The sequence below is a fragment of the Pinus tabuliformis genome, chromosome 8 (assembly GCF_031772625.1).
Source record: "Pinus tabuliformis cultivar Carrire ecotype Pingquan chromosome 8, CPIR1, whole genome shotgun sequence".
Taxonomy (NCBI): Eukaryota; Viridiplantae; Streptophyta; class Pinopsida; order Pinales; family Pinaceae; genus Pinus; species Pinus tabuliformis.
Window position 1 is genome coordinate 2,080,182,685 of NC_142294.1, and position 19,710 is coordinate 2,080,202,394.

A 19,710-nucleotide genomic window follows, 5' to 3' on the forward strand; every position below is an offset into this window, starting at 1 on the left:
TTAATCTGTTTGACTATTAATTCAGAATCTCCCATGATTGACACCCTTATGGCTCCTAATCCTTTGACCAGCTTGAGGCCTAACAAGAGTGCTTCATATTCTACCATATTGTTTGTGCATTTGAAATTTAACCTATAGGTGTGTCCCTCTACATGATCATTCTCTAAGTTATATATCCATACCCCTACCCCTACACCTAATTTGTTTACTGAACCATCAAACTCCAAATACCATAAGATTTCATCTTCATAGTTTTCATCCGGGGTAGTGGAATGTTTCTTAGCTAAGGCATCTGGATTTTCTTTGTCATCTGATGTTCCTTGACTTTGGACAGTTGACGTTTCTTTTACAATTTCTTTTGGTTCTGTTGCTATATCTTTTGGAGTATCTTATGGATTAGTTTCTGCATTATAGAGAATAAAGGAATCCATATCAGAATGCACTAAGTAAATAGGAAAGTTTTGAGGTCTCTCCTGACTACTAACTACATACTTCATTAAAGTTTCTCTATATAGTTTATTTGGTTGTCCAAAGACAGATATGGTGGCATATGACATGTCTAATTATAAAGACCCTTGAAGTTTGGCACCCCAGGATTTGGACAACAACATGCCATACTTAGGTGGGATATTTGCCACAACAATGTCCATGAGTATAGTTTTGGTAAGGTATTGAACCAAAGAGACACACAAGTCCTTGATAAGTCCTAAACACCTAACTTGACTTGAATCAAAAGAGAATAAATCCCTATAAGGTCTAGTGATGTCTAAATTAAGTTTCTCCATAACCGACTTGGGCATGAGATTGTGCAAGGCACCAGAGTCAAACATGGCATTATGCAAAATCTTTTCATGGATATTAAGACTGACATAGAAGGGTGGTATCCCTCCTTCCATTGGTTTCCCATTTACCTCAGGGCCAAAAATTAACTCGGGATGGTCATCAAAGAGATTTACAAAATCTTCATTATCAATGATATTTAATGTTTTGTTTATTTGAGATCTGCAGGTATCATGTTTTACCAGTTCTGTCAAAGGAACTAAAATTTTAAGCTTGGCTACCTCTGCTGCAAGGTTAAATGGCAAAGGTGTTTTGTCTGTTTGAACATTAGGAGTTTTGGCAGCAATGTTTTCTTCTTTTTTAGAGTTTGGAGCATTTTTTGCTGATTTTTCTCATACAATTTTTGGAGACCCTTCCACTATTTCCTTAGGGGAAAGTGAAGTGGAAGATTGTTCATTATTAGGCAGATTATCAGATACATCTTCTATGGTGGGGCCAGTAGGATCTTGACTCGTTTTAGAAAGGATCTGAAGTGTTTTTGTCACTGGAACTATATTACCTTTTTTAGGTTGATTAGGACCTATTTTCTGGTTTGGATCCGAGGCATCAATATTTTTTCTGCTTCTTAAATTATATTGTTTATGTACCTCAAAGATAGCAGAATCATATCCCTGCCTGAAATCAAATGACTCACCTGTTTTGGTCTGGAATTGTTGTAGCACATGGGACTCCTGGTCGTCCTGAGTTAGGAAAACTCCTTCCTCATCATCTAGACCCATTAAATTTATCTGAGTGTCTTGTTTAGGGTCTTCTGAGTGGGAGGCCTCTGCATAGTTTTCTTGAAAAGGAGGTCTGATATTCTAGTCAGGAACATTCTTTCCAGCATTTTGATTTTGATTTTTCCTAAAGTTAGGATTTATTCCTGAGTTAGCTTGTTGGCCATCCCATTGGGGTTTCCTTTCAATAACGTCCATTCTATCATACAATCTCTCCATTCCTTTGGCTATGGCATCAATATTCCATTCGAAGGGTGTAGCCTCTTCTTTCACCGGTGTTCTTCTCTCATTCCTAACGTTGGCTCTTTTGGAAAGTAGGTTAGCTTCAACACTTACTACTACACTCTGCATTTCTTCCAGAGTGGGGGGATTCCTCTCTCTTAACTGGAAAGCCATATCTGAATCAAATCCATTAGGAAATTTGATCAGGGCTAAGCCAGGTGGGGGCCTAAGGTCGAGTGGAATGGCACTATAAACACTATTGAACCTAGTGCAATAGTCCTAAATAGTTTCATGAGGTCCCCTTCTAAGGTTCTCATATTCAGATAAAATCTGAAGGGGGTCCTTCTTTTTCTCCCACCTATTCAAGAATTATTGGTAAAGGACTCTTAAACTATCTATGCTTTGGGGGGCTAAAGATCTAAACCAGGTTCTAACTTCCCCAAATGGACTCTGAACATAAATTCTCATTTGAACATCAGCTGTGTCAATTTCATATATCTCGAAGTAATCTGTCATTTTCTTAATGTGTTGTTGAGCTGTATAGGTTCCAATGCCATCAAAAGTAGTAATTTTACTCTGATAGTCCGGAGGCATGGCACCTAGGGGAGCAAGCATCACTAGGGGCATATATCTAGTGGCCATGATTCTAGGTTGGGTAGTAGTGTGAACGGGAGTTGGGGTAACAGGAGGTGTTTGGGTTGTGGAGGAAGAACTAGAGGTGGTGGTGGGATGTTGGGTGATGATTGGCTAGAGAGGTGTTACACTAAAAAATGTCACCTTGACTACTTACAGTTAGTATGGCTCAAATCAACAGTCATGCTACCCTCTTACGCAAGTCTTTATGCCTCTGTTATCCATCTCAAACTCAAAGAAGAGAGAAAGTCTTGTAAAAACTATGTTTATCTCTGGGGTCGCAGGTTCTCTCTAGCCTTACCTGCGGGGACGCAGGTCATGTTCACAAAAACTGCGTCCATGGACGCTCTGTATGTTAAAGGACAGGTGCGTCCTTCTGTAAAAGGAAAAATGCGCAAGTTTTATCTTGAAAAAGTTACTTGTGGTTACTTCTAGAACATTCTAGAGGTCGGTTTGATGAAATGGATGCGCCTCCAGTTGGTTCATGTATCTCTATTAAGAGGGGACTTATCCCATCAATAAGGGAGCTATCCCACCCATAGAGGGGGATGATCCCATTGATAGTGGACCTGAATAACCTCTTTACAGCACTATAAATAAAGGCATTGAGCCAGAAGGAGGAGAGGTTGGAGCTATACATTTTCTTTGGGTAAATGCTGCAGGATTTAGGTCTTCCATTAGAACCTTTGTGAGGAGAGATTGTCTTTACATGATTCTACTTGGAAGTGGGTGAGCTTTGTCAAAGTAGAGGAAAACACTTGATGGACCCTGGGAGGAACTTGCACAACATCAAGGCCAGGTTGTAAGAGTTTCTTTGTTTCGTTATTAATACAAACTGGTTTATTTTTCTCAATAGCTTGTGTTAATGAGTTATTTCATGTGTTCCTTGATCTACATGTTGAATGTATGTTTTATTATATGAAATACAAGTGCTCGGTAATTGTTTGATTGTTTGTGGTTGCAGGAATTGACTTGAAGGAAGAGCTCATCCGGATTGGCAAAGACGAACTACAACAATAGCGTTTTGGAATAAGGTAAGCCTAAACACTTGTGCTTTTCATGTTATAAAAGGTATATTTAGAGAAAGATCACTCCATTTTGTCTTGTTTATCGCTAGCGAGTTTAAACTCCTAGGGAGGTCAGTTGTGTCAGCCCAAATGACTTTTTCCGCCACGACAAGAGGAAGTGAAGGGATGAAGGGAGGGGTGGAATGAATCTCAGAAGAGTGAGGGAATAATGATGAACTAACAGAAAGAGAAGTGGTTTCAGAAAGTTCAGGTGTTCTATCTATGGTAAGAAATGATTGAGTGGAGTTGTGCAGGTAATGATCAATTGAAAAATTGGCTCGTTGGATTTCAAGTTCTCTGAGGAATTCTGGATCTTGGAATAGGTTCAATAGTTCACTATCAGATGTAGTTCTAAACAGAGAGAGTTCAAAATGTTTGTCAAAAGGAAGGTCTTTTAGGAAAAGCCACTCAACAAGACATGAATGTGATCTGAACAAAGGTCTGGGGCTAACTGAACTTTCTTCTCTTCTAATGATTCTCAGAATCAGGTTGGGATTTTCAAACACAGAAGGAGGATTTGGATCAGGGTTAGCCCTGGTGTAATGAGTTCTCCCTGAAGCTAGATTTCAAGCTTTTAAATGCTATTCTTTTATGGATTTTTCAAAATAAATTCTATCACTCCTTTAAGATATTTCAAATTAAGATTTTTAAGTTTCTTAAAGGTTTGTTTCAACTAAGGATTAGTTCGATCCCCAGTATGGTCGCCACTATGTTAACAATCATATTTTCCTTAGAAGTTATTGAAAAAAAGGAAAGGATCCAAGGTAACTACAAACCAATATTTTAGACTCGGGTTCTAGCCAACCTAAGTCCAGAGAGGGCTCTCTATCTATGATTTAGCTTTGTTTGCTGGGATATTAGGCTAGTTATGAAAGTTTAAGTGTGTTTTGATTTTGATTGGGTGGTGGAATTCTAGGAACAGATGGGTAGAGCAAGCCTGCAGTCCATTGGGATATGGATCCAAACAAAGAGTAGCTTAACCGGATCAGATCAATTGCTAAAAGAACAGTTCACAGGGCAAGCTAGTACAACAGAAAGAAAATTTGTGGGTTGAAATTGATGAGGCAATCTTAGTCAAGGTAGAAAGGCAATGAAGAATCCTTAAACTAGGATCACGATGAGGAATAAAGGGAGGTCAGTGGTAAAGGGAAATTAAGAATCCTGCACTTTTGACCTAAGGGAAAAACTACAAAAGTAGGGGAGCAACTAAGATTTCCCAAACTAAGGTAATTCAGTAGAAAACAATGAGAATGTATTCATGTCAAAATAGAGAGCTTAAAGCTAATTCTGAAATATTTTTCTTTGTTAAATATTCATATTTAATAATGAAAACATGTGAATATTTATAACATGATGAGAAAAGAATAATAACATGAAGAGATAATAATTATTTGGTTTCCATCATGCACAAGAATCCTGTGAAATGTCTTTAACTTTATTTGGGTCCCACCCTAACCCCCTTATTTATGTCATGGGATCACGTCATAGTCAAGAGTCAATAAAGCCCATATTAATATTTGTAAGTGGGTAACCCGCAATTAATGACGGGACCACAGTTAGTTGCAAATGGGCAGTAGTATTAGATAGATGGTATTAATAAAACCCATGGTATTGGCCCGTGGTATTGCATGTATGATTCATATATAAAGGATAGAGACTCCCTGCGAGGAGTATCGTGTCTTATTTTGTAATCGAGCTCTGCTCTATTGGAGGTTGCCCCCTCGAAGAGGCATGTGAACATTGCTCTTTGAATAATAAAATCATTGCTATTCTGTGCTCTGGGTATCTTTTTCGCATATTCTCTATTCTGGGTATCTTTTCTTCGCATATTCTGTGTTTGGGTATTTCTTGCAGGTTAAGAGCATAACAAGTGGTATCAGAGCACTTTCCAGGGCTCGGTGGGATCTCCAATTTTTAGCAATTTTTTTTTTTGGCTAGAGACGTGTTCTGGCGTCTTTAAAGCATGGGATCTGTCGTTAAGCGCATAAACCTGCGGATTTGGGGAGGCATGCACGCAGGAAATACAAGAGGTGGTCATGTCTGTTGGACTCCCTTGTAACCCTTGTGGGTACCCCTTCGAGTAGTAGCGCATTAGACAGAATTGCGCACGGACTGTCTTCCACGTATCCTCTGGGTATATAGGAAGCCCCCTAGGCTCCCTTGAAACCTCGCCATAGATAAACCTTCGGCCATCTTGTGGCTACAGTACACCGAGAACAACACTCGGAGAGATTGCTCGCCCGTACAATAGGGTAGTCGGGTTGTACGGCTAAGGGTATGATCGATCCTCCTTAGTTAGAGCCCTAAAACATTGGGCCGAGTACTACTGTCAGACCCTTATGTATATTGTGATCTGTAGCACCTGACACTCCTCAAGACCATAGTTCCCTTTCGATCGGGGGATCATACATCATCTATTCCAGATCAGCAGGTGCAAAGAAGGGCAGCAGCAGCAGACATCAGTCCGGCAGCTCCATCAGATCAGCAGGAGCAGTTGTTCCACCATTCAGATCTCTTGGATCCACCAGATCGGAGTAGTTGTGAAGGGTTCCTGTACCTGGATATAATTTTCGCAGGACTTTTGGCGGCATTGACATTTTGCGGATTTGGCGACTACAGTATTGATCAGGAAGGAGTAAAACTCCGTTAGGAGTTTTCCAAAAGAAAAAAAAGTCTGAGATCTTTCGAGGCGCTTATTGGTGATCTAGCCCATCAGAATCAGGACGACGAGCTGAGCAAGGTGGTACCATTCAATTTCTTAGTAAAAATTTTTAGGCGGTCCCAAATTTTTCATCAGGTTGGTGTATGGTAGAAACTCGCGCTCAAGCGATGGCCAATGAAAGGATGGACAAAATTGAAGACCATGTGAACTCCATCCAAACTGCGGTGAACGAAATGCAACATGAGATTAAAGGAATAAGTCTCCAAATACAGAATGCACTCTCGAAGGGCAAGGAGCCAGTCCACGAGGAGGCGTATCATGGCCATGAATACCATGAGGGTGAGTCTAGCCACTCTCCTCACGTCTGGCACACCCATCCACCACCCAGTCAGCGACCTCCCAAGTTGGATATGCATAAATTTGATGGGTCTCACACGTCCGCATGGCTAGCACAAATGGAGCAGTATTTCAAATTGAATCATATCCTAGATGAGGGGACTAAGCTTATGGTGGGCACCATGTACTTGGACAATGAACGATGGCAATGGGGGGAATGGCATCAGCGTTGCAATGGAAATTTTCAGACTTGGGGCCCAATTTGCCAAAGCTCTTCGAAATCGCTTTGAACAGGAAGACTCTTTTTTGGGGCGTCTCACTAAGCTCCGACAGACGGGTATAATGGATGAATATATTACCGCTTTCGAAGCCTTAGCCTTCCGCACTAAGGGTCTGACAGATGAGTTATAGATGGAATGCTTTATAAGCGGTCTTAAAGAAGCCATCAAAGCGCAGGTTCTACTCCACCACCCTCCCATGTGGACAGAGGCTTGCCAGGTAGCTCGTATGGTGGAACGTGCATTAACAGCCCAATCCAGCCGCCCCAACTTCCCCGCTAAAGGTCGTCCCCCACAGGCTCCCAACACGACTCAGACACTTAAGATTCAAAAGGTGTCACCTGCGGAAATGGCTGAAAGAAGAAAGCAAGGACTATGTTACTACTGTTATGAGAAATATTCCCCGGGTCATAAATGCAAGGAGCCCAAGTTTTTTCAAATAGATGCCACTGACTACAGCTCCACTGAGGAAGATCCACCACTTGAGGAACCGGAGGCGATCGAAGAAGATAACCAAAAGGAGATTGTATCTGACGACCCAATTATTTCGCTAAATGCATTGGCAGGAATTTCTTCCCCTCAAACTCTCAAAATCAGGGGTTTTCTTAAACATCGCCCAGTAGTAGTCTTGATTGATAGTGGAAGTACCCATAATTTCATCCATCAAAAGATTGTTGAAGCAGCGCTTTGTTTTGTCCGGGTAGTTTCTAACTTCCAAGTCCAAATTGCAGATGGGGGCACAATGAAATGTGAAGGCCGCTGTGAAAATGTCAAACTTCAAATGGGGGATTATCAGTTGAAAACCCACATGTTTGCAACCCTATCTCGATGATTTGCCTGCTCATTCTTTACACTGAGCTGATCACCTTGTCCATTTACGAGCAATCTTTATGAGGTGTAGGCATTATCGAATTCGGTTGAATCCCCACAAGTGTGTTTTCTGTATAGAAACAGGTCGATTGCTGGGATTTGTTGTTTCCAAAGCCGGCATTCGCGTCGATCCCTCGAAAGTCGAGGCTATCATCCAATTGCCTCCTCCTTCGAGTTTGCGCCAACTCCAAAGTTTGCAAGGGAAAGCGAACTTTTTACGCCGATTCATCCCTAACTACGCCGAGGTCACTAAAGGTTTTACACGGTTGTTGAAACAGAACGTACAATTCTTTTGGGACGAGATTGCCCAACAATCTTTTGATGCATTAAAACACGCGTTGACCCATGCACCGTTATTGCATCCTCCCAACTACAACCAGGACTACTTCTTATACCTCGCAGCTTCGCATTCCACCATTGGAATGGTGTTAGTTCAAGAAGATGAATTCAAGGCAGAGCATGTGATATATTACCTTAGCAGAACCTTAAATCCAACTGAGTTAAAATATTCACATGTGGAGAAATTGGCCCTGGCAGCCGTTCAAGCTGTCCAGCGTTTCCGTCACTACATTCTTCTCCGCAAAACTACTGTTATTTCGGATTGCAACCCTATGATTTATATCTTGACAAAACAACTGCTAGGGGGCAAGTACTCTAAATGGATCGTCATCCTACAAGAGTTCGACTTGGAGTTTGAGAAGACCAAGTCTAAGAAATCTTTAGTCTTCGCAGAATTGATGTGTGATTTCCCGAGTGCTGACACAGAGACTGTGGCAGAGGAGTCCATTGCGGACGAATCTTTGTTTCTTATTAGCACTGTAGATCCGTGGTATGGGGATATAATCATCTATCTCCAAACCCAAACCTTTCAGCCTGAAGCTTCCAAGGAAGACTGTCGAAAAATTCGGTTTCAATCCCAGCAATACAGAATTATTAGAGATACACTTTATCGCCTGGGGGCAGACTTAGTTTTTCGACGTTGTTTAACTCATGACGAGGCTGAGAGAGTTTTGAATGATTGTCACTCTGGAGCATGTGGCGATCATATGTCTGGGTATGCCACAGCTCAGAAGGTGTTGCGCGTTGGCTATTTCTGGCCATCTATGTTTAAAGATTGTATCCTTGCCGTCAGAAAATGCCACAACTGTCAAGTTTTTGATCGAAAGATGCGCACTCCACCTGCTCCTCTCCACCCTATAATTGCCGCTGGTCCATTCGCCAAATGGGGTATTGACTTTATTACTTGTAACCCTCACTCGGCCGGGGGGCATGCGTATATCATCCTCGCAGTTGATTATTTTACTAAGTGGGCCGAGGCGATGCCTACATTCGACGCAAGCGGCAAGACAGCTGCAGTTTTCGTATTCAATCATATCATAACTAGGTTTGGTGTCCCACAAGCAATCATTACTGACCATGGGAGCCATTTTCGAAATGTCATGATGACTGAGCTTACAAGCCAGCTTGGTTTGCGCCACGATAGCTCTACACCTTATTATCCGCAAGCCAACGGTTTGGTTGAGTCAATCAACAAAGTTCTAGTCATCATGATTCGACGGATCATTGGTATCCATCGAACGAATTGGCATAACATGTTATTTTCGGCGCTATGGGCATATCGAACTTCAGTGAAAAATTCAACAGGTTTCACCCCTTTCCAGCTAGTTTATGGCTTAGAAGCTGTGTTACCTATTGAATGCAAAATCCCATCACTTCAAATGGCTGTCGAATTACTTCCAGCTACTTCCGAAGAGGAGAAACGGTTGTTATACTTGGCTAAATTAGATGAGACTCGACGTGACGCTACTTTAGCTATCGAGACTCACGCAAAACGAATGAAAGCCCAGTACGATAAAAATGTAACTCCTCGAAGTTTTTCGGAAGGAGACCTAGTACTATTATATGATCAAGCTAACGATAAGCTAGGTGTCGGAAAATTCGTTCCCATGTGGCATGGGCCCTACATTGTAAAGCGAAAGCTAGCAAAAGGGGCTTATGAGTTAGTTGATTTTGATGGGGACTCTTTGGGTAAACCCAGAAATGGACTTTACCTAAAGAGGTATTATGCTTAAAATGATGGGTATGGAGAAGTTTTTAGATAGGATAGATTTTCTTTCTAGCTAGCAAGTGTGTTAGTTTAGTCTGTGTGCTTAGCTTAGCGAGTGTGGTTTGTCGTCATTATTTTGGCTTATTTTGGTTTTACTCTTGATATTGTAGATGTCGACGCCTCTCCAAACATACATTGGATTCGCTGATGGTGCTTGTCGTAGTACACGGAATATTTCTTCCGCAGCTTGGGTTATCTATTCACCCTCTGACGAGTTAGTTTCTATGCATGGGGTAAGCCTCGGTCAAACAACGAATAACATTGCAGAATACAGTGTAGTGGTTGAATTATTATCCGAATCTATTTCATTTGGAATTCGACGTTTGATTGTGAGGTTAGATTCTGAACTTGTTGTATTACAAGCTTAATAGAGTTTATGCCATTAGAAATCCCGTGTTGTTAAGGTTGTTTTTGAGAGTGCGTCTCTTAGAACGTGAATTTGATTACATTGAATATCAACACATTCCAAGGTCCCTGAATACATTAGCAGATGCAATTGCTTCTCGAGTGTTGGACAGACATTTATAATAATCATGCAAGTAAATTTAAAGACATTTCATCATACATGTTAAACAAGATAAGCCGGTAATAGTGATATATATAGATAGAAGTGTGTCCAAAAAATATATACATCGTCTTCGATCATAGGTTGAAAACACCTTATGATCAGCAAAATGATAGTACAAAAAGTCAAAAATGTCACATGTGACTACAAAAAGTGACTAGTCAATCACTGGTGGTGCTCTCTGTACGACACCACTGCGCGGGCTACCTTACGCAGAAATCTCCTAAATGGTCCAGGGACTGCAACTACAAAATGTTGAAGCCTGATAGGAATGTCGTCCATAGTAGTCTCAGGTATGTCTACCGTGAGACGATCTAGGTCATGCTCCAACTCAGCTAATACGTCTGCAGCTGCGTCCTGTGGGGCCGGTGCCGGTGCAGCTGGATGTCGTCTATCATAAGGCCGGAGATTGGCTGGACGCTGTGGGCCAACATCTGCATTTTGAAAATTTTACTATTAGTTTGAGACGATATATATGAAAAATAAAAAAAATACATAAATAGAAAACTTGTGAAAATAAAAGTACCTCTGTCGTCCCATTGTTCTCCCTGTGGAAGAACCATGTCCGGATCACCTCTGAAATCCATTCCAGCATATGGAAAGTCTTGTATCACAAAAAGCTGGCCCTCTAACCAGTCAAAGTAACTGTCTGAGAATCGAACCACTGCCGCGCCCTCGTCAGGATGCTGGGCCATCACCGCAACCCATCGAATAAGCTTTGGCTCCCGAGGACCCAAGTCATCAACAGTGAGTTGCTGAGGGATCAGCATTGGAACTCTCTCCAAGGCAAAGCTCATGACTATAGGCCCATATCCAAAAGTCTTTAGTCATCCGTTCTTTGCCTTGGTCAGTTGGCTCTTCATATGAGCCGACACAGCTTCACACCAGTTGAAGATGGTGCCTTGGTAACAGTCAACTGCCATCCGCATTTGGGATCCGGAAGCAATGTGTAAAGCGGTCGCGCCGCAAATTCTGGTAACTGTGAACGCAATGACTCTGAGTTCCGGCAGAGCGATGTGTTTTATCTCTACGCCTTTTTTATGGCGAGTCCCGGGTCTGCACCACTCCTCGCGGAGATCATCAAGGGATTGGCCACCCAGCCTGGTCCCCGCAAGATTGAGTTGCTCACCTCTGTTTGGCAAGCCAGTAAGAAAGTATACATCCGAGGGCTCTATCTCGAGCTGGTGCCCTCCTATGTAAAAGCATTGATCTTGAACGTTCCATCGCTCAACCAGCCATTCCAAGAATCTTACCTGGCCCCTCATGCCCGGTATGGTCCAATATTTATACAACCCGCATGTTCTTAAGGCATCCAAAGAGGGCTGGTGGTTTATTGCAGCTTCATCTTCCTCTACGTGCTCTCTCTCTCTCCAGTCTAACATGATTAATGCCCTGCATATAAAAAAAGACAATTAGAAATTGATTTGAAGAAATTTGGTGGTTTTTTGAGGGAGTTGGGGTTTTCAAATGCGCATTACTCGGAGGACGCACCCCAGCTTTGTAGCATAGGGCGTCCAGACGCAGCTTGCCTGAAGGCGGGCTGCGTCCCCCGACCATTTTCCCGTGTGAGAAAAAGTCGGGGGACGTAGGTCACCCGAAGGGCACCTGCGTCCGCCGAGAGGCGCATTTTGAACCCAAAACCCCCCCAAAAAATGAAACAGAGACCTAAAACTTAATTCTAAACGGATAGAAATGCAGAGTAGGATCTGTAAAATACCTGGGTGAAGCGGCGTTCGATTCCGACGGTCAGATTTTCCGCAGCGACCACGGGAAGTTTCTTGTCAAAAGCTCCTTTTTCAACCTCCAAAGTTAAACGGTAAAAATGACATGGTAAAAGGTCTTTTTATAGGTTTTTTGGGTGAATGAGTTCATTTTTTACCATGAAAAGATGTTTTTCAACGTATTTTTGCCTATTTTAAACAGGTATGAGTAATGTGTCGCTTTTGTGCAGGACAAAGGGATTTCGAGGGAAATTGTAATTTTCACAAATAAAAATATCAGAGTCATCTTTTAAGCCCTTTTCTGACTCCTAAAACATGAAAAGATCGCCGAGTGTCTCTTTTACACTCGTTAAAACGGAATTAAAAGACGGTCCCCTTTTTAGCTCTTTTCTGACCGAAAAATCAGGAAAAGATTGCCGGGTTTTTGTCGTTTCAAACTCGATAAGGAAATAAAACGACGTGTCTTTGATCGCTTTTTACTTTTCAGGTCAACGACACTATTATGAAAGTACTCCTTGGTCACAAGATCAAGCGGTTCCCCCAGGTATTATTTTATACTTTTTCGGGCTTGAGGGACACAAATTTACGAAAAAGTTCAAACGTGGAGTTTCCTTAAGTTTTTTCAGACTCTCTAAAATTGAAAAACGCCGAGTTGTTCCTATACTGGGCTCGTTAAACTTTTACAGTAAAGGACCTGTTCAATTACAAACAGGAACGAACCACTCCTTCCTAGGGTTCGAATTTAAACTAGGTTGGACTCATCCGAAGGATGAGCTTATAACCAAGCATATGTTATCCTCCTCAAGCTTGATAAAAATAAAGAGGTACTTGCCAGAAATGGTGGGGGAAAAGAGAGAAGAATGAACCTATTTGTCACCTTTTGTCTCAAACGAAACTTTATTACCACTCTTGAACACGACACTTTTGCATTTCACCTGGGTTGGGAAATCTTTTACCTCACAGTTGACCAAATCACTTTGAAAATCTTTAACCGGGTTCAGGGATCAACTTTGAGTTATTCGTCACCAAACCATCTGTTGTGTCGTTATGTGTTCAAGAGGTCTGCAAGCAAAACTTTCATCTGCAAAATACTTATCATCCATTTGACCATCCCTGAGTCAGTCCTTACAGCAACATTTCTTCAACTTGAACAATAATTTCGTGTTGCAGGCTTGCCTGCAATGAGTCGCTTTCTATCGACATCGACACATTATCTAGAAAAATGACTTAGGAATCGACAGTACCTTGAAGTCTGCATGCATCAATGGCAGGTTTCTCGCCTTTGACGACAGTTTACATCATTGACTTTCGATCAAAGGATTCCGTGAAGTGTTCGACATCAGAACATCTATTCACATTTCACGGGTTGTGCTTGGTACTTTGAGAACCATTGACATTACTGATGGTCTCTCTCACGCTTGTTAACAGTTCACATCATCGACTGGTAATCAAGTGGTTTCTAACATGTTCGACATCAAATCATTTAATCACATGTTTAGAATCGTACCAATTCGGGAAGTAGAAGTGAAGACCCTGGATCTAGTTTCTACCATCCAGGCTGCGAGGAGTTTTGTATTCATTGTCTATGTAGACTAATCATAAACAGATGGCTACGTCCATACTGTGTCTACAAAAGTCTATAAAAATAATGTACTGCAAGATCATTCCTGTATCAGAATAGTTAGTCCATTAGTTAAAGTTTTGAATCTGAGTATGGGAATGCCTACCTCAGTGATGAAATAATCTTATACATGTATTTTGTGTTGAAAATTGCAGGTTCTAACCAGGTCATCCACAAGTCAATCCTTGAAATGATAAAGCGCTTCACCCTTCCTAGAATTACAAAATACCAATCTATTCCAGGCTTCGCACTTTAGGGGGCAATCTGTTACACTAAAAAATGTCACCTTGACTACTTACAGTTAGTATGGCTCAAATCAACAGTCATGCTACCCTCTTAGGCAAGTCTTTATGCCTCTGTTATCCATCTCAAACTCAAAGAAGAGAGAAAGTCTTGTAAAAACTATGTTTATCTCTGGGGTCGCAGGTTCTCTCTAGCCTTACCTGTGGGGACGCAGGTCATGTTCACAAAAACTGCGTCCATGGACGCTCTGTATGTTAAAGGACAGGTGCGTCCTTCTGTAAAAGGCAAAATGCGCAAGTTTTATCTTGAAAAAGTTACTTGTGGTTACTTCTAGAACATTCTAGAGGTCGGTTTGATGAAATGGATGCGCCTCCAGTTGGTTCATGTATCTCTATTAAGAGGGGACTTATCCCATCAATAAGGGAGCTATCCCACCCATAGAGGGGGATGATCCCATTGATAGTGGACCTGAATAACCTCTTTACAGCACTATAAATAAAGGCATTGAGCCAGAAGGAGGAGAGGTTGGAGCTATACATTTTCTTTGGGTAAATGCTGCAGGATTTAGGTCTTCCATTAGAACCTTTGTGAGGAGAGATTGTCTTTACATGATTCTACTTGGAAGTGGGTGAGCTTTGTCAAAGTAGAGGAAAACACTTGATGGACCCTGGGAGGAACTTGCACAACATCAAGGCCAGGTTGTAAGAGTTTCTTTGTTTCGTTATTAATACAAACTGGTTTATTTTTCTCAATAGCTTGTGTTAATGAGTTATTTCATGTGTTCCTTGATCTGCATGTTGAATGTATGTTTTATTATATGAAATACAAGTGCTCGGTAATTGTTTGATTGTTTGTGGTTGCAGGAATTGACTTGAAGGAAGAGCTCATCCGGATTGGCAAAGACGAACTACAACAATAGCGTTTTGGAATAAGGTAAGCCTAAACACTTGTGCTTTTCATGTTATAAAAGGTATATTTAGAGAAAGATCACTCCATTTTGTCTTGTTTGTCGCTAGCGAGTTTAAACTCCTAGGGAGGTCAGTTGTGTCAGCCCAAATGACTTTTTCCGCCACGACAAATTGGCGACTCCGCTGGGGAATCCATTAATGAGAGAGTCTTTTCCTTTATATGAACTTTGCTTTGAGAAAATCATTTTTATTTTCTGGTTTTTGACTGTGAGAATTAGTATTTGGGTGGCTTAGCTTTAGATTTAGTTAGCTTTGGTTTTTCTTTCTTTTTCCAGAAGGACGCACCCTCTGAGTCTGCACAGTGCGTCCTTGGACGCGCTGTTGCCGTCTGCACAGAGCGGGCCCGCACCTGTGACAACGGGTGGCCTGCGTCTTCCTGTAAAAGTTAAGAAAATTCCATTTTGCTTTAAATTGCTTTTAGATTTTGGTTTTTCTTAGTGTTTTCTACCTAGATCCTTTAGTACCCTGTCAACAATTCTCACCTGAACTGGTTTTGTGAGCTTTGAGTGTTTTAGTGGATTTCAACGAAGTTTAGGCCTAGGGTTTGATTTTTGGATAGGTTCTGTAGTGACTTTGAGCGTGCGTAGAAAGTTGTCCAGCCTTAGATCTCTCTGGTTAGTCAACCTTCTTAGAAGTCGGGCCTGTCGTAAAGTCTCCTTGTTTGAGCAGCTTGCCATTTAAGTTGTTTTGGGTCAAATTTCGAATTGCTTGTTTATAAAGTATTGATTTCCATTTTACAAAAAGAACAAAAAGATTAGAATTTTGTTTTGACTAGTTTTTGGTTCTGCAATAAGCTAGTCCTTGATTTGATTGTGATCAAGTAAAACACCTTAGAATAATTATTGTTAGTTTTGGCCTTGTTAGAATTGCTTAGAATAAATTTGCCTTTAGTTTGCTTATGAGTGGATTTTCATAGATTTTGATAGTTGTTAAAGATTGCTTTTTGGTTATATTAGTTTTATTTGCTTTATTAAAAGAAAAATACAAAAACATCTTCTTTAAAAAGTCTTGTTTCAAGTAGCTTTTTGTTTTTCAAAGAAGAAAAGAGTTTTTCGTGCATGTAAAGAGAAGTTATGTTTTTATGCTTGGAAAAGAAAATCGAATTGTTTCTTTGATTGTCTTCAATTAAGAAGTTGCGTTTATAAAGATTGCATTCTCTCAACTTTTTAGTTAAAACAATTCATCGAAAAAGCAAAAGTAGTAGATAAATCATCCTAGGTGCATTTTGTAGTGGTTTTGAGTCGAGTCAACACACCACAAGTTTCACTTCCATCACCTTTTGACTTAAAGAACAACCTTAAAAGTAACGCTTAAATTAAAATTGAACTAGTAACTTTTATTTTTTAGGGTTCTGAAGCACCAACATAGCTTAGGCTAGGGTCTTGGAGTAGGTGAGTACTTAACTCTCCAAGACTATAAAACCAAACAGTTAGTCTATCTTGAGTAGAACAAATCCAATTGTTTCAGTTACATTCTGGGAAAGCTCCTCTTAAAGGAGAAGCACGAGCTCGTGTCCGAACCAGTGAGGGGATCATTCCTCCCTCGTTGGGAACGACGCCAGACAGTACGTATTAAAAACGGTAAACCTCGGATTAACCATTGTCGAGGAGCCAGGGGTCACTTATCGGTAAACCTTGGATTACTGTCAAGGAGCCGGTAAGGGGATTGAGCTTGTTACTCTGCCCTTGCGTGCTGTCGGAGTTTAGACTGTTCCCCCAGGTGTAATTGTTGTGATTGGTAACCTTAGTGGCCATAATATCTAGGATTCTACCCAAGGTGACGGTGGAGGGAAGGTCCCACTGTACCTGGAGCAGACGTCGGCTATACTCATTTGGATTTTCTGGGGGGTACGCTTCACTTCGAGACGATTAAAGTGGAGGTACTTGGTCCAGTCTATTCATTAAGCAGGTTGTCGGCGTAACTGTTCCACCCGCCATTTCTGTACTGAATCCTGCGAGGTTGGACCTAATCACCAACTAGCGCTTTTGGTCCGGAAGATACTGTTTGTGTGTGCTTTGACACTCTAGATTATTTAGGCGTGTGCTTCAAATTTGTTTGGTTCTTTAGAAGACTTAGGTGGTTTGATTTGAAATTTTTTACTTTGTTTTCGTGTGTTGTAGTTAAAAATCATTAATTGTGGCGGAATTACCGAGACGGTCCCGTCGAATTGGGGGCCAGTCTCCTGAAGTTGTCACCGGATTAGATTTATTAAGAAAACTCCGTCAATCGCGGGGTGAATCTTCTGAAGACAGTCCGGGTAATTTAGAGCGTTTAAAGGTCCTTGTAACTCCTCCTAGTGGCAGTAGAGTAGGTTCGCCTGAAGAAGGAGAATCTTCCTTGGTAGTCCATCCAGATTACCAAAGTTTAGAAACAGGTTACAATGCCGAAGCTGTTACAGTTTCCGAGCTTGCTGGTAGTTTTTCATCTGCCAGTGAAACAGGCGAAGAACCTGAAATTTCCGAACCTGTTACTCCAACTCCTAGTGTTCCGGATTCACCAAGAATAAAAAGAATTATCACCGAAAATCTTCCTGTTGGGTTAATTGCTATAGAAGAACTTGTTCCAGAGGAAGAAATAGGCGTTTCTGATTCTGAAGATATAGTTACCCTTGATCTAAGGGAGCGTGAATCCATATTTTACAGTCCTCCTAGGAGTGAACCTTGGTACCTTGCATTAACCAATTTCTTAGACAACTCAGTGGGTTTTTCTACACCTCGTACTCCTTTTCCACCCGGAGGAATTCATACTCCTGTAAATATGTCTGGTCAGTCATCTGTGTTTACGCAAAGTCCTGAATCATTTTTACATGGTGGTCCTTCTGTTCCTACTGGGTATCAATCACTTTCTGGTACCTATGCGGGAGCATCTCCTCGACCCATTGATCATGGGTTATTAGTTGGAAACAGTGGTAATGTACCATTGAGTATAGGTGATGTTTATATGATGTCAGGTTCAACTCCCGTTAACCAACCTCAAGGTGGCCAATTACCGCCTGGGGGGCAACCTTCGTTAATGCCTGGGGGGCAACCTCAAGGTACTTCATTCATGTCTGGGGGGCAACCTCAAGGGTATCAACCCCAAGGGTATCAACCCCAGCCTCAATATGTACCCCAAAGTCAACCTCAGTATCAATATCAACCTCAAGGATGGCAACCTCAAGGATGGCAACCCCAAGGGTATCAACCCCAAGGGTACCAACCTCAAGGATACCAACCTCAAGGTCAAGGTCAACCCCAGTACTCGTATTTACCTCAAGGTTATCAACCTACGGGTCAATACCCTGGTCAAGGTTATCAACCACCTCAAGGGCAATCATATGGGACTGCACCTTACAGTTATCAACCCTATCCTCAATACGGCTATGGATCTCAGTATCCTCAACCTGTTACGAGTCAGTACCCTGGATTGTTAACATGGGATCCGTCACAGGGTCAACAGATGTTGCAGCCAAGTATACAGTCAGCACCTCAAGCAGGACAACCTGTAGTTCCTGGTCCACCCCAGCAACCGCAACCTGTCCAGTCAAGTGTTCAGACCCCTGTAACTTCGGTAGTTACTCAGCCGCCAATTGCACCTGGTACTCCACCTCACACGACTGCAGCAACTACCGCTACATCTACCATGCTTACTTCTGGAGTATCGGCAGCTCCGGTTTCTACAGTCCCTGTAACCACTCCTCAGACATCTGTACCGTTGTCTGGATCTACAGTCCAAACCACAGTCCAGATGCCTGTAGGACCACCTGGTACAAGTACGGTTGTTACTACTCAACCTCAATTTGTTCAACCTCCGTACCAGGGACCGTATCAACCTGCGCAAGCTGCCCAACAACCGGCTTACCAGTATCAACCGTATCCTGGGTACACTTATCAACAACCTCAGCAACCCCAGTACGGTCCGGTTAATCCTGGTTTTCCAGGAGGATATAATATCCCCAATGCGATTCCTGTTCCTAGTTATCCTGGATATCCTCCTCCTGGGGCTGGTATTGTGACTTAGAATTTTAGAGATCCTAACCGGCAGTTACCGTTTATTGCAACTTTAGATTTACCCGACTTGACGCGCCTAACGAACGATCCAATTCAATATCAACAGTTCTGGCCGCCAATGCCAAATAAGTTGCCCAGCGATATACCCAAGTTCGAAGGTAAGTCTGGAGAGGATCCGTCCAATCACGTGATGACTTACCACCTCTGGTGTGCATCAAATTCCATCTCAGATGATTCCATCCGCTTACGTCTTTTCCAGCGTACACTCATTGGTCTCGCGGCCAAGTGGTACATTGAGTTGCCACGGGCCTCTTTTTACAACTTTAGCCAGTTAGCTACCTCGTTCTTAACTCATTTTCAGTTACTAGTCAGATACGATAATGGTACAGAATTATTAACTTCGCTAAAACAATCGACATCCACGTACATTTCTGATCACATCCATGAGTGGAGACGTCGAAGGAGATTAGTGAAAGTTTTTATCCCGGACCAAATCTTAGCTGAATGGTTTGTCAAATCATTATTACCACGAATTACTGAAGATGTAGCTAAGGCCGGAGTAGTTACTGAGGAGCAAGTCATTGCTCAAGCACAGTACCTTGACTTAGTTTATACTCAGTCGGGTACGTTACACGAGAAAATTCCGGATCTTCCCAAGTCAAACCAAATCGCTGCTGCTCCTTCGGGATCTCATGCCGCTGATGGTATGATTGGTATCGTGACTACGAAGAGCAAGAAGAAGTCTTCCAAGGCTTCAACTACTCCAATTATCACTTTGCCTGATTCTCCGATAGGAGAGTCTTCTCCTGAACTCACCGCCGACATTCACGCCGTAGAGTCATCTACGGCCAAACCAAAAAACGGTGGAAAGA